Raw genomic sequence first — 13,154 nt, 5'->3', positions numbered from 1 at the left:
TGCTAACAAGAAAGCCGTTCACATTACGAAAATTAATGTCAGATGTGGAAATTGTGGACTTAATTTGTGTAAAAAATATTCAGATATTAAAATTGTGTGCAGGAGCATTTTACTAAAAGAAATATGCGGAATCACTGGAATGAAAAACTGATGTGTGTTTTTTTTAAGTAATGTAAAAATGTTAACGATAAAACTTTATTGAACGTATTTGAGGAGCTCGGAATCAAAACGCGTTAAGTCCACGTTTTACCGAAAATGCGTTTTTTTTTTCGAATTTGCCTTCTTTTAGGGACACTTCATCATGCTACACTTGACATTTGTTGCAATTCACATTTTCAACCTCTTTAAAGCCAGCCTGAAATCGAAGGTCTGATTCAGAACGTATTCTCTCCATCACCCTGAATGGATCAAACCGAGTTGAGTCCATGAACTTAAGATATCTTCTAACGAAAGCAGTACACCAGAATGAACGTAATTAATTCGACACCTGCCTTTAACATATGTTCATTATTGACTCTTTCCTAAAGTTTGCTTGTTGCTACCTTTAAGTTCATGCAGTAAGATTTAAAAGGACGGGTTTATTGCCTGGAATCTCTATTTAAATCTCTACGTGCAGACAGTGAATTATTGGTGGTGTGCAGTAAGTGGCATTTAAAGGCAGGTGGAGGTCGTTTGCAATAAACATGAGTCTTTTACTACAAATTGTGATATTATACTCATAATTTGGTAACAGTATGTTAAGTTTCGAAATACTCCAGTACAAAACATTGTTTGCACTCCCATGTTGTTTCGCTTCTTTCTTGTGAGATTTACAAACTTCGCTTCTTTTTCTGTGGGTGGTAGGTATATGACGGGAGGGGGGGAAATAAGCCCAACAGTTTGCTTGTAATATTGTCGTCGTAACTCCAGCATCCCCTCCCCATTCACTAACACTTCAGTTAGACAAGGTTAACCCTCTATAAAATGCCTGCTTCCAGGTCAAATCGAAGATTTGTATAGATCCTTTCCTTCCTGGGTTTGCTTCCCTTCACGGTCGTACATGCAATTACGTAGACATTGAAAAGCTGAAAAGTACCATAAACATTATATTGAAGAAACATTTCTGTAGTTTTTTTACGTATTTTCCCATAATGGAGAAAGGATATAAGACTTCATTCTGACGCTGACCTGACAGTCAACCCACAACATAACGTTATTGTACTCTGTTACGCCCTTCAGTTTCACCACTGTTTATTCCCCTTCATTGTTACCCTTTTTTCCTTTATGTTGACCATGTGAATGTTGTGCTTCGTAGACAGACCTTTTCTGTAATGTCACTTTACTGCCAATAACTCTTACAAGACCTCGATTCTGATTCCCTTTCTTAAACTTTGTTCATTCCACTTGGAATGTAGGACAGAACTTCAATGCACTTTTATTCAAACAGTTAGAATTCTGGAAAACCTTTCGCGTATATTTAGAGGAAAATAACTCCTTTTCTTCACAAAAGATCGTTTCACAACATACAACAACCCTCTAAATAGCTTGAAAAAACTGCATTTGACAGCTTGAATGAAAACTGTCAATAAAAGTCGCAGGGTCACAAAGACGTCATGTCTAGACGGCTATGCTTTGGGAGAGCATCACATTCCTGACAAGACGTTAGTAGGGAAGGGATTAGTTAATACAGCTTCTTGGTATTTATAATCAATTAACCTATCCCACTTCCAAAACCTTACGGAGCTGAGCTGAGCTAAGCTAGCAAGCTGCGAGAGAGTCTGCAATGCTTCCCGCATGACGTCATCACGTAGTAGGAGAACGGGCGAGGCTGCGCACTGCTTCACCATTATATTCCCACCACGGTTTACGGCAGAAGTCTACGAACACATTTTGGCAAATGTAATGATCCCTTCCGCCCGAAAACGATATCCAGAAGGAACACTTTTCTTCCAGCAGGATAATCATCCGATACACACCGCCAACCGGATTCAAAGATGGTTTACGAGGAGGCGTGATGTCGACCCAGTCGACTGGTCTCCAAAATCACCAGATATGAATCCGATTCAAAATTTGTGGGCTGCAGTCAAAAGGATCCTACGCTCTAATTGGGCAGAACAACCACCCGTTCGGACACCTGAGGAATTGTGGGACAGAATTCTAGATGCGTGGGAGGAGATGGCCAAGAATTTAGACCTGTTCCATAATCTTGTGGACTCCATGCCGCGCAGAATGAGGGCAGTTGTTGACGCAGGTGGTTTGTGGACGACGTACTAGTCCCCAACACAGGCCTTGTTTTGTTAGTATATTAAAAAATTGTTTGGTTTTGTTAATTTAATTATTTATTTGTGTTTGATATGCGTCCGGTTTTTTAGGATGTGAAACAAGTATTTTTGTTTATACAGGCCAGGTCTCATCTATTAATAGCCCACAGGTGATGGGCAAGAATATTTTTACAAGGCAGGCATAACGAAGTTTGTTAACAAATGCCAATTCACATTTAAAGTAATAAATCAAGTAAAAGTTAAAATAAAAAAAATAATTTTACCGTACCGGGAAGCGAACACACAACCTCTGGTACGAATGTCAGACTTCTTACCACTGGGCCACACACTGCTCGTAAGGTTTACTACATTATAGACGGACGACTTTCAATGAAGAGACACCACAGCAATGCCTTGCAGTGGGTTACGTTTACACGAGTGAACCGCGCGATAGAACTTAGCATTTCTATCGACCAAGAGTCGGCCCATTCTTTTTGCCGCTAAGTGTACATTCACATACTAACATTAGCAACATAACAAAAATATCATTGAATTGCTTTTTGTTATGTGTAAAATGCATTGTTTTCCCCTCTTTTGCATAAATATATGTATATAAAATATGTTTAGGTGTGCCCACTCGAGAGCAAGCTGCATAGTTGGGAATGTGAAAAACACGGAGTTTCTAAGTTAATATTGCAACTTTGAGCGACTGTTCCTAAGCTTTATTTTAATATGGTCATTACAAATGCTAGTCCCGTTGAAATAAAATTGAAAGGCAAGTTAGTAGGTATCATAGGAATACGTGAGATAACACATCTTCTCCTTTTGTTTTACCAGTTAATATTGTCACTTATATTACCTTTTTTTCTCACACCAATTTTGTTCCATTGCATAATGTTGCTGTGTCAATATTTCGCAATACTTCCGGTACTATTGGTGATTCAAAATTAAGTATTAAATTATGTGGTTTCAAAGAATTCAAGAATGGAATTGGATAAAATACAGCCTGCTCACTACCTACAACTGTATCGAGAAAGTCATACTACGGTCTTGGACTGCGGAAAGAAACTTATTGCATGAATTGTCTAAATTTTGACCTTCATGATGTATCAACAATGCTTTCATGCTTTTTCTTCCACGGCCTCGTGAAAGTCGATGTTGAATACAACAGACAATAACAAAGAACAATTGACTGTAGAAGATTGTATTTATTATATGATACATGAATGTTTGATCGTGCATAATTTTATTTTTTAATTAATTTAACGTCCATTTGTCCGATTTTAATGTAGCCTATGTTCTTCTCCTGGTTATGAAGGTTAAATGTGAAAACTTTGGCAAATATCGGGCAAAGCGTGTAGATTTGTATACAGTACATATATACACACATACATACATACTGTACATACATACTATACATACATACATACATACATACATACATACATACATACATACATACATACATACATACATACATACATAGCTACATTGACTTTTATATATAAGATATTTATTGTTTATTTTACCTTCTTCGTTCTGTCTATCTATAATGCAATATCGAACCCCCGAACATAAGCGTTGCTCATGCGGGGTTTAACATGTTCAGTATTGTTTAATGTATTTAATAGTTTTTGCATTCTATTCTCTTGTTTTAATATAATTTCAATATTGCTTTTCAAATACTTAAATAAACTTGAACATCTTTGAATAATCTCTGGATTTCAAAATGAATGTTACATAATACCTAATTAACTTCCTCTTCCCGATGAAAAAAACATTAATGTCTTTGAACAATATCTGTAGGCCTACTTTAATAGTAATATTAAGTAAATAACGGCATTTCCTTAGTTGAAAATATTTTCAATAAAGTGACTGAATATTATCATAGTATCAAATAAATAACTGCCATTTCCCCATGCGGTTACTGCGGAACTATACTGCACTCCAATGGAATTAGTATTAATAAATAATTAAACATGAAGTCTTTTCGGTTATACAGTAGAACATTGCCACGAGACTTTTAATTCCTTGTAAAACAGGTTAATACATGCACAAAGCCTCAGCATTACTCATGCGAGTGCAGTACGTAAACAAGACAAGAGAGCATGAAACGGGTTGCAAGGAAAGTAAATTCACTGTCGATGTCACCGCACGCACAGACAACGCGGACTGCCGTGGAACATCTGGCGAAACCGGCATCACTAAAATGATGGTAATCACAACAAGTAACATAACAGCGCCTCTCTTACTACAGATAAAATACTGTGGCAATTTCGTAACTTAGAAACCAAAAACATTTAGCCGTGGTAATAAAATGCTAACTACAATGATGATTAATTGATTATACGCTATACATAAAATGGACTTAACAGCGGCAGAGTTCTCTTTATGTCATTTTAAAGTTTCGTTTATTTAAGCCGTTATCGCTACATGAACATTGTCGCCGTTCGTCGTCACAGTTTCTATCAAATATGATTAACGAATTTTTCAATGTACCACTATGATGCCCGGTTTCTGGTACCTCAGTTAACTGTCAGTTACTTAACTGCACTGATAACTTTCATGAGTTTCCGAAAAGTTAAATGTAGATTTATCAGATCTTGTAACTAACAGTTGAGGTAACTTCAAGTTCAGTATCTATTGTCGTCCATAGACGTCTCCACTAGTATTTTGTTAGTGATTTTTTTTTTTAGTTATTTATAGTTATTTTTATTTGCAGAAGTTTTCAGTAGTCATATGGCAGTGAGCTCTGAACTAGTAGGAGCAAGGCTCTTTAATTAAGGAACCGTGTGATAAACGATAATGTACATGTACACTTCCATCTCAATCGTAATATGATTAAAAAACAATAATTGTTGGTATTTGGTGTGATCATCGAGGTAAATAATACTAATGGAGAGAGGGCTACATGTAACTTCTGCTACAAAACTGCAACCGCAGTCAGCTGTGGTGGTTATGGCAGCCATATTGGTATTGTAAAACATGTTACATTCGTCCATATGAATGCTTTCATGTGTTCAAACGGACTTTTCGGAGACCGAAATACCATTGGCATTGGTAGAGCACTCAAAAATAAAATATTCCTTGGCTGATGACATAGAATCTGAAGTTTATGACGAAAATTAAGCTTAAGATATTCGAAATTGTCTTTACAAACACACATTATTATTCTAATATGTCACAGAAGGTAAAATATTTACCGTAAGTTACGTAAATAAAAAGCCAAAATTTTTAACTATATTGATAATATAGTAAATTAATTTATTCCGGTCTATATTATTATTATTTAATATCAGTTATTATAGTTTACGAAGCAGTAATGCAGTAGCGCCGCATGTCGGTATTTGTTCGAATCAGTACTAACAGCCAGGTAACTACAGGCTGAGGCACAGTTACCAGTTGAAGCACAGGTAACTGTAAAGATGACGATAACTGTTGTTTCGGAAACTCGTTTCAAACATATCAGCGCGTTAAAATGTAGATAACTCTGTATGTACAGGTAACTGTCTTTTCAGAAACCGGGCATGAATGCTGGTGCAGATCGCTAGAGTCGGCGATCGTTGATACTGAATGATCCAGACAAAGAAATAACTTCAGGTCGAAATAACTTTTCAAAATTTGTATACGGATATGAAGGTTGATGATTAAATAAGGTTCTCTGTTTTTCTAAGCGTGGTAAGGTTCACTGTTTTTCTCAAGGTTTTATATAAAACTTATGCACAAATCACATTTACAATGTTGAACTGCAAACTAATTACTATAGTCTTTTACATAGTCTGTTAGACGATTTATACACTTATCCCATCGTGGCATAAACTTGAAGATTCCCCTCTGTAGAAAACCAGCACTTGTTTCATCTAATCTTGGACAGCATCCTGCAAAGTTGCATCATCCATATATCGTCTTCCTCCAAAATGTTTTTTCAGTGCTCCAAACAAAATCGGATGGAGCTAAATCCGGGCTGTAAGGACAATGCTCCATAATGTTCCAGTAAAAAAAAACTGCAAAAGTTCCACTGATCGCTGAGTCTGGCTTATTGTCGCAAGAGTTGGATCATGAGCAGTGTGTACACACAGGAAAAATTTATTTTCCCTAACATGCAAAGACTATTACTCATGGAATCTTACTCCATGATCAACCCTCGTAGGCCTACATACTGGAAGGAAGTTTTACTTGCAAAAATCTATTTTCCTCTACTAAAATGTAACAAAAATGGCTTGACAATGATGCAAATTAATTAATTAATCATTATTTATATTCTTTATAAAATGTAATTTGTGTTGTAGCCTAAATTGCCTGTTGTATTTCCAATAAATGTTTCAATGACAACCTACCTAATTAGGGTTTCTATTTAGAGGAAAGATTCAATTAAATATAAATATTCATTTAGAATTGATTAGGAGGACGATTATTAAACCCTGGTTGGGACTAGAGATGAACAACGATCGAGAAAGCGAGACTAACAGCGCCCGCAAAGCCGAAAACCCGCACGACAATGTATTACATCGCGTCTTTGACATAAAGACTGGTTGTGAGTGTTCCGAGACTCGAGATTGATCACTCCCGAAGTGAAGCAGCCTTGAATCGCCACAGTTGTTTATACCTGACTGAACTTTTACCTATTTTGGCAACTGTTGTATATGTATAAACAATCAAGTAGCCTATTTGAAACATCTCTACCTTTCAGTGCATAACAATCCGTTCCCTAGTCTTTATTTAATTACTAGTCCCTTATTAAAAGGCTAGGAATGTTCTTTTCATATGTTTGAAATCAAGTGTGCAATCTCAAGTAAAAAGCTATGAATGTTATGTTTTACGTTTCTTAGAAATGCAAATTCATTTGAGAATTGTTTTATATATATATATATATATATATATATAACCATAGGTAATATCATATAACAGAACCAGAACATTTTGATATTTAAGATACTGTTCTGTTTTGTCTTTTTGTCTCATTTAAACATTTATAACGTTATTTATTTCAATGATGTATGTTATTCAAAGTTACGAAATCTTTCCACTCCGACCAAATGCTATTTCGAGAATGATGAGCGAGACTCGAAAGACAAATGCAACGAACACAGCGAGCGAGAGCAGCAGTTAATTTTGTTCATTTCTTGTTGGGACGGCTATCAAATATCTATACCTGTCGCTAGCTTAAGTCACACCTTACGCTACAGTAAAGGCACTTCGTATAACTTGTACCTAAATCTAACTCTGCCGTATCCGCATGGCCTAGGCCAGGTCACGCAGGTTTCTAGGTTTGAGTCCCGATCAGGTATGTAATTTTTCATTGAAAAAATCCATAGTGACACGTTTGTCGGACAAGACAGCAGTTGGAAATTTTCTCGGAGTACACTTGTTGACATAATTACGTGAATATCCATTCCATTACATTCATCAGCATTTCCCTGATCATCGGTCATGCGACAACGTCCGAAGAAGGCATGGTGTTGTCTGCATGCAGCCTGGACACACAGCGAGTCTTAGTACAGTCGACCTGAGTGGATGAGAATTAGCCGAACTGGGGTTAAACGCCAAATTTATATGGTAACGCGAATGGTATGCAAGCCTACTAGCATGCCTGCTGCGTCAAAGTTCGAATACAGATGTTTGGTGGCACTAGCTTTCAAAACAACATATAATCGCTTATTATGTTTCCACGGTAACCCAATATACTGTTTACAGTCGTATTTATGTTCTCATTGTGAAAGGTAGTATGAAATAGATCATTACACGACAGCCGAGCCTGATAACTTCGACGTTGGCGTCTGTCGTCACCTAGTTACCTATCGATATTTGCTCAACGTTGAATTGGACCAGAAGGTTCCATTTCTGGCCACAGTGGTCACCAGATCTAACTCCCCTGGATTTTTTCTTTCGGAGCATATGAATTCCATAATTTACGAAAGTCTAGTGGGAACTGACGAGGAATTGATTGATAAAATCATAGCTGCGTGTCTTGTACACCAGACGTCGGGAATATTTGAAAGTTAGGTAGAATTTCTTGCGTCGTTGCACTGCATGTGTAGAGGTCGGTAGTCGTCACTTCGAACAGTTGCTATGAGTTGTAAAATATCTTGCAAATAAAGCAGCTTAAAGAAACGTTTCATTATTAACCTGAAAGTTAAAGCCCGTGCAGCATTAACATAGCACCTCCGATCATTGATTCCCTATCTCAAAATACTCATGTTTGATCCTTCTGTCATCTGTATCTTTTGAGCTAATTTAGAACACATGGTACGATTGTGATATACCAATATAAGACTACAGTCCACCGTATATACTGTATATTATTGACTTGAATGTTCAGAAAATAAAATTCTTAATGTGGCGGATGAACGTAAGAAGTAGGCCTAATACCAGTTTTCCTATATTTGGTTTAATATAATTTAACAGGAGTCTTAAATCTCCGCGTTGAGTTTTTGGAGTCTACTTCTTTGCTTCGGAAAAGTTGCATGACAACACTAAAACTACGCTCCACCTAATATGATGTTGGAAATGCAACGAGAAGTTCTTTAACCACGAAAGACAGCGAGCAAAGATCTCTTTCCGCAATCAAAACAGAGTAATTAATGCACATTTCATTATCATGCAACACATCTTCAGCGCCTCCATGCTGCACCTTTGTCTCTTAGAGCCCCTCTAGGTAATCCCACTGCCACTATGGGAATCTCTGCCCTACAGCAATTACATACCGTTAGCATGCATCGTGGCATAAGGTTCACTCTGTTCTTTAACTGTAATTATTAATGAACTGTCAAAATATTACTGATTCCTTGAATGATGACAAAGGTCCATACAGGGTTGTTTCCGATCTTTGATAACGAATTTGAATGACATCATGTGCTTCAGGAGTCACACACACCACAGCTGAACTATGGGCGAGGTGACAGACCAGTAGTGAATGATTTCATAATCAGAGTGCACGGCGACTCACAGCAGAAATTCCCAAGAAAATCGAGCCTTTTTGGGAGGGGTACATAACAACCCTTTCCGATGCCAAGTACAGTTAAGTGAAAATAAAAGAAGCCTGCAATAAACGAGGTTTCGTTATTTCCAAGAAAGGCATCTTGTATCTAATAAGACTGGCAAAGCTCGGATGGGATTAATTTGTATCATCTCGTAGGGTGAGGTGACTTGTGACGGGGGGTGGATTTGCTTGCTTTTTCCACTCTGGAATTAATCCCAGTCTTGTTACGTACACACAAGATGGCTTTCTTGGAAATAACGAAACTTCCTTTTTTTTTTTTTTTTTTTTTTGCAGGCTCCTATGATTTTCACGTACTCTACTTGGCATCGGCAAGAGTTGTTATGTACCCCTCTCAAAAGGGCTCGATTTTCTTGGGCATTGTTACTGCGATACACCGTGAAATCTGATTATGAACTCACTCACTACTGGTCTGTCACCTCTCGCCGCAATTCAGCTGTCGGTGTGATTCCTGACGCACATGACGTCATTCAAGTTCGTTATCAGAGATCGGAAACACTCTGTAGTCTAACGCTAATCATTCAAGGTGCCAGAGTTACGGAATGAAAATAAATGTAACAGCTCCACTCTTCGTGTCTCTAATGATGTGATGCATATGCCTACTACCTTGAGTGCACTTCGCGTGCAATTACACTTAAATTTTCGTACGATGAACCCATTCGCAAAAAGATAGCAAAATTGTTGCAGAGATAAAAAAAAATACATTGTTTCATATACACATGCGTTATTATGGTAGCGCTATCTTGTTTTGGCGCTAATTAGTTAACGACTTATGTTGCAGAAGAATTGTTGACACTATGAATACATAACCTCCTTGCCAAGTCAGCATAATATGAAAGTCTTCACGCCACTTATCAAGGTTGCAGACGTCCTCACGTAGTTAATGACATTGTTACGTCAAACAGTCATCTTGGTAAAATGGCCTTCACTATCATTTATCTCAGAAGAATGTCCAAAACTCCAAAATGTATATACAAACTGACAGAAATTCTCCACTGTGATCTAACCAATATAGTGTCTAAATATACATTCAGCACGCCCGCATTCGATTCCCGGTAAAGTAGTAGAAATTGTCTTCGTGCGAGATTTTACAATAGAACGTTTATTAATACCGATTTCGGGTTTATTTGAATGAATACTAAAATAATATTTTATTTTGTCCTTAAATTTGTTCACTATTGCCACAAAATAAAGTTACCATTAGTTTGGTGTCAGTATGACATGATTTTATAATTTGTTTATGTGAAAATAATTGATAAGTTGTTATGTGTACAGTTATGTAATTTGTATTACAGTGTATTCTACTTTATGACCCTAATTTCCACATTATTAGGATTTTCTTTAATTCGGATGACTTCCGGTTCCATTTAGTATGGAAATTCTACTGTAGTATTATAAGAGATATTATGAAGATAGAAAGGAATGTGTTAGAAGTAGTAAAAAATAAAATATTAAAATGGTTTGGGCATATTAAAGAATATCAAATTAGGGACTACTGAAAATTTTAGAGTGGGATGCAGAGGGAAGAAGAAGAAAGAGGAGACCAAACGAAAAATGGATGAATCGTGTCCGACGGAGTAGACCTATGGATCGACATGAACTGACAGAAGAGGGTCGCAGCAGATGGAACTTAATGGAAATATACCATTGTGGGTGAGGAAAACTATTGTATTCGGACAGGGATGCAGAACTGGAAGAGAGAAGGGTGGGAGCATGTGGGAAGCATTGGTTTCCCGTCCACAGTCCACGGGCGTTGAATGACGTCTCTGTGATCCGTCCACAACCATGTGGCGGATTACAATAGACTGGTGCTCGTGAGCAAAATAACGAAAGTATTTATAACACAATATTTATAACACTTAAACTTGATCAACACATACGGATTAAATGCATTACATATCTAATGGTAGGCCTATGTAAACAAATACATTATGACTATATGTAAAAAAGGAGATTTGGGAATACTTAAATGCACAATTTCTCTTTTAAATCCAATTGGTTAAAGTGAACTGATAATAATACTAATCGTTAAAACAAAACTTATTCTTGTTATAGTCTTAGCAGATGAGGGAAACTTTAGTCATGAATAAAATTACTTAAGTTTCTTTCAAAGCATATTGCTATAAAAATCAGATTATATACCTTGTCCTTACATATAGCATTGTATTGTTATGTAGGCCTGCATAATAGATTGTATGTAAAAATTAAATCATCCATAAAATTTCGAAAAGTATACAAGAAGATAACTTCTATTTTAAGTAAAATTGACTACATTGATCTCATAACAAAAACTAGAACAAGTCCAAATTCTCATATGACTATAAACGAAAATCAATGTTGTAATTATAGATCTCTGTATTTTTTTTTTTGTTCACCAGTTTCGTTATATTAGGCTATACCGAAGATGTATTAGGCCTACAGTCTTAAGGAGGGAACTCTGATGTGCTTCTGTCAATTAAAAAAATCCATCGCTCTTAATGAAGTTCATTTTCGAGAATGTTTGCTCACATACGTATGTAGAATCAAACGCAGAACTCATACTTGCAGTGAAGGCTCGCGTGCTTTGTGATTGTATTACAGAGGTACAGAACTACGTATTCATTTTCTCATTACGTTGAATTCCACCCCTAGACAGTGAATATAAATCCCCTCTATCTTATCATGTGAATGACGCGTGGGGTTAAATGAAAGGACGAATGACGTATTCAGGCTTGTGACGTATGCAACAACTGGCGCCCAGTTCTGCAACCCTGTATTAGGAGGAAATTCGTTAATAAAAATTATTATTATTATTATTATTATTATTATTATTATTATTATTATTGTTGTTGTTGTTGTTATAAAAGTTCTCTGGTGTTACTCAAGTGGCAGCATTGTGAATTATAAATTGAAAGAAAAGTAATAAAACAAACCATAAGCTTTACAATGAAATAATCCAGTAAAGCAACGATAGTTCGCAGATCTAAGAACGACGTTATTTGGAAGAATATATATAGACAACGGCGTAGCTCAGGCGGTAGCATGTTTGTCTGTTGACCCGGAGTTACGCTCGGACATGGGTTCGATTCCCACATGTACTGATTATGTGGTTGGGTTGTTTCCGAGGTTTTCCCCAATCGTAAAGCGAATGTCAGGTAATCTATGGCGAATCCTCGGCCTCATCTCGCCAAATATAATCTCGTTATCACAATTTCATCGACGCTAAATAACCCAGTAGTTGATACAGAGTCGTTAAATACCCAAGCTAAAATATTAAAAAAAAAAATTTCAGAGAACAGATACGAAAGTCAGAAATTACAAACCTACTGCTTTCGTCCAAAGACATGCGTCAAAAACAAGGTTTGATTCATCAAATAAAAGACAAGAATTTTAAATACGTATATCTTTTTGTTGCTGGACAGAGATATACGAAGAGAAAGAGAGAGAGAAAGAGAGAGAGAGAGAGAGAGAAAGAGAGAGAGATCGTCATCAGGTATCTAGAAAAATAATTATGATCAAGGTCTTGTTTTTAATAGCGGTAAATTCAAAATGTGCCTGAGAGGTGCACCAAGAAGTATATTATATAGGTTTCATCATAAATGTGACTGATTTATGTCAGTAAATTGTCGCGAATTGTTGAGAAATTGGTTGTTCCTGCGAAAATTTTAATTTCTGCGATAAAAACTAAAATGACATTTATTGTTTATTTATTTTAAAGAAATACAGTACATTAATTTAATCGATGACACCTGCAAAAGATTATTATTATTATTATTATTATTATTATTATTATTATTATTATTATTATTATTATTATTATTATTAACAGCTATATTTTTAACTTGATTATTTAATGATGCTATATCAACTATGACTCGGCAACATTCATTTCGAAGTGAGCAGAAACCAAATGCTCCTATCGGTCAGACTGGATTGGG

The 13,154-nt window shown here is 36.4% G+C and overlaps 1 protein-coding gene across 1 annotated transcript in view; it reads right to left on the bottom strand.

The window, feature by feature from the left end:
• Rab3GAP1 (RAB3 GTPase activating protein subunit 1) overlaps nucleotides 1-13,154 on the bottom strand; it is a 290,503-nt gene that overhangs the window by 83,678 nt on the left and 193,671 nt on the right. The window lies entirely within an intron of this gene.

This window comes from Periplaneta americana, chromosome 3, assembly GCF_040183065.1.
Source record: "Periplaneta americana isolate PAMFEO1 chromosome 3, P.americana_PAMFEO1_priV1, whole genome shotgun sequence".
In the NCBI taxonomy this organism is placed as follows: Eukaryota; Metazoa; Arthropoda; class Insecta; order Blattodea; family Blattidae; genus Periplaneta; species Periplaneta americana.
Note: the sequence above shows the minus strand (reverse complement) of the source record. Positions and strands in the feature narration are given on the sequence as shown.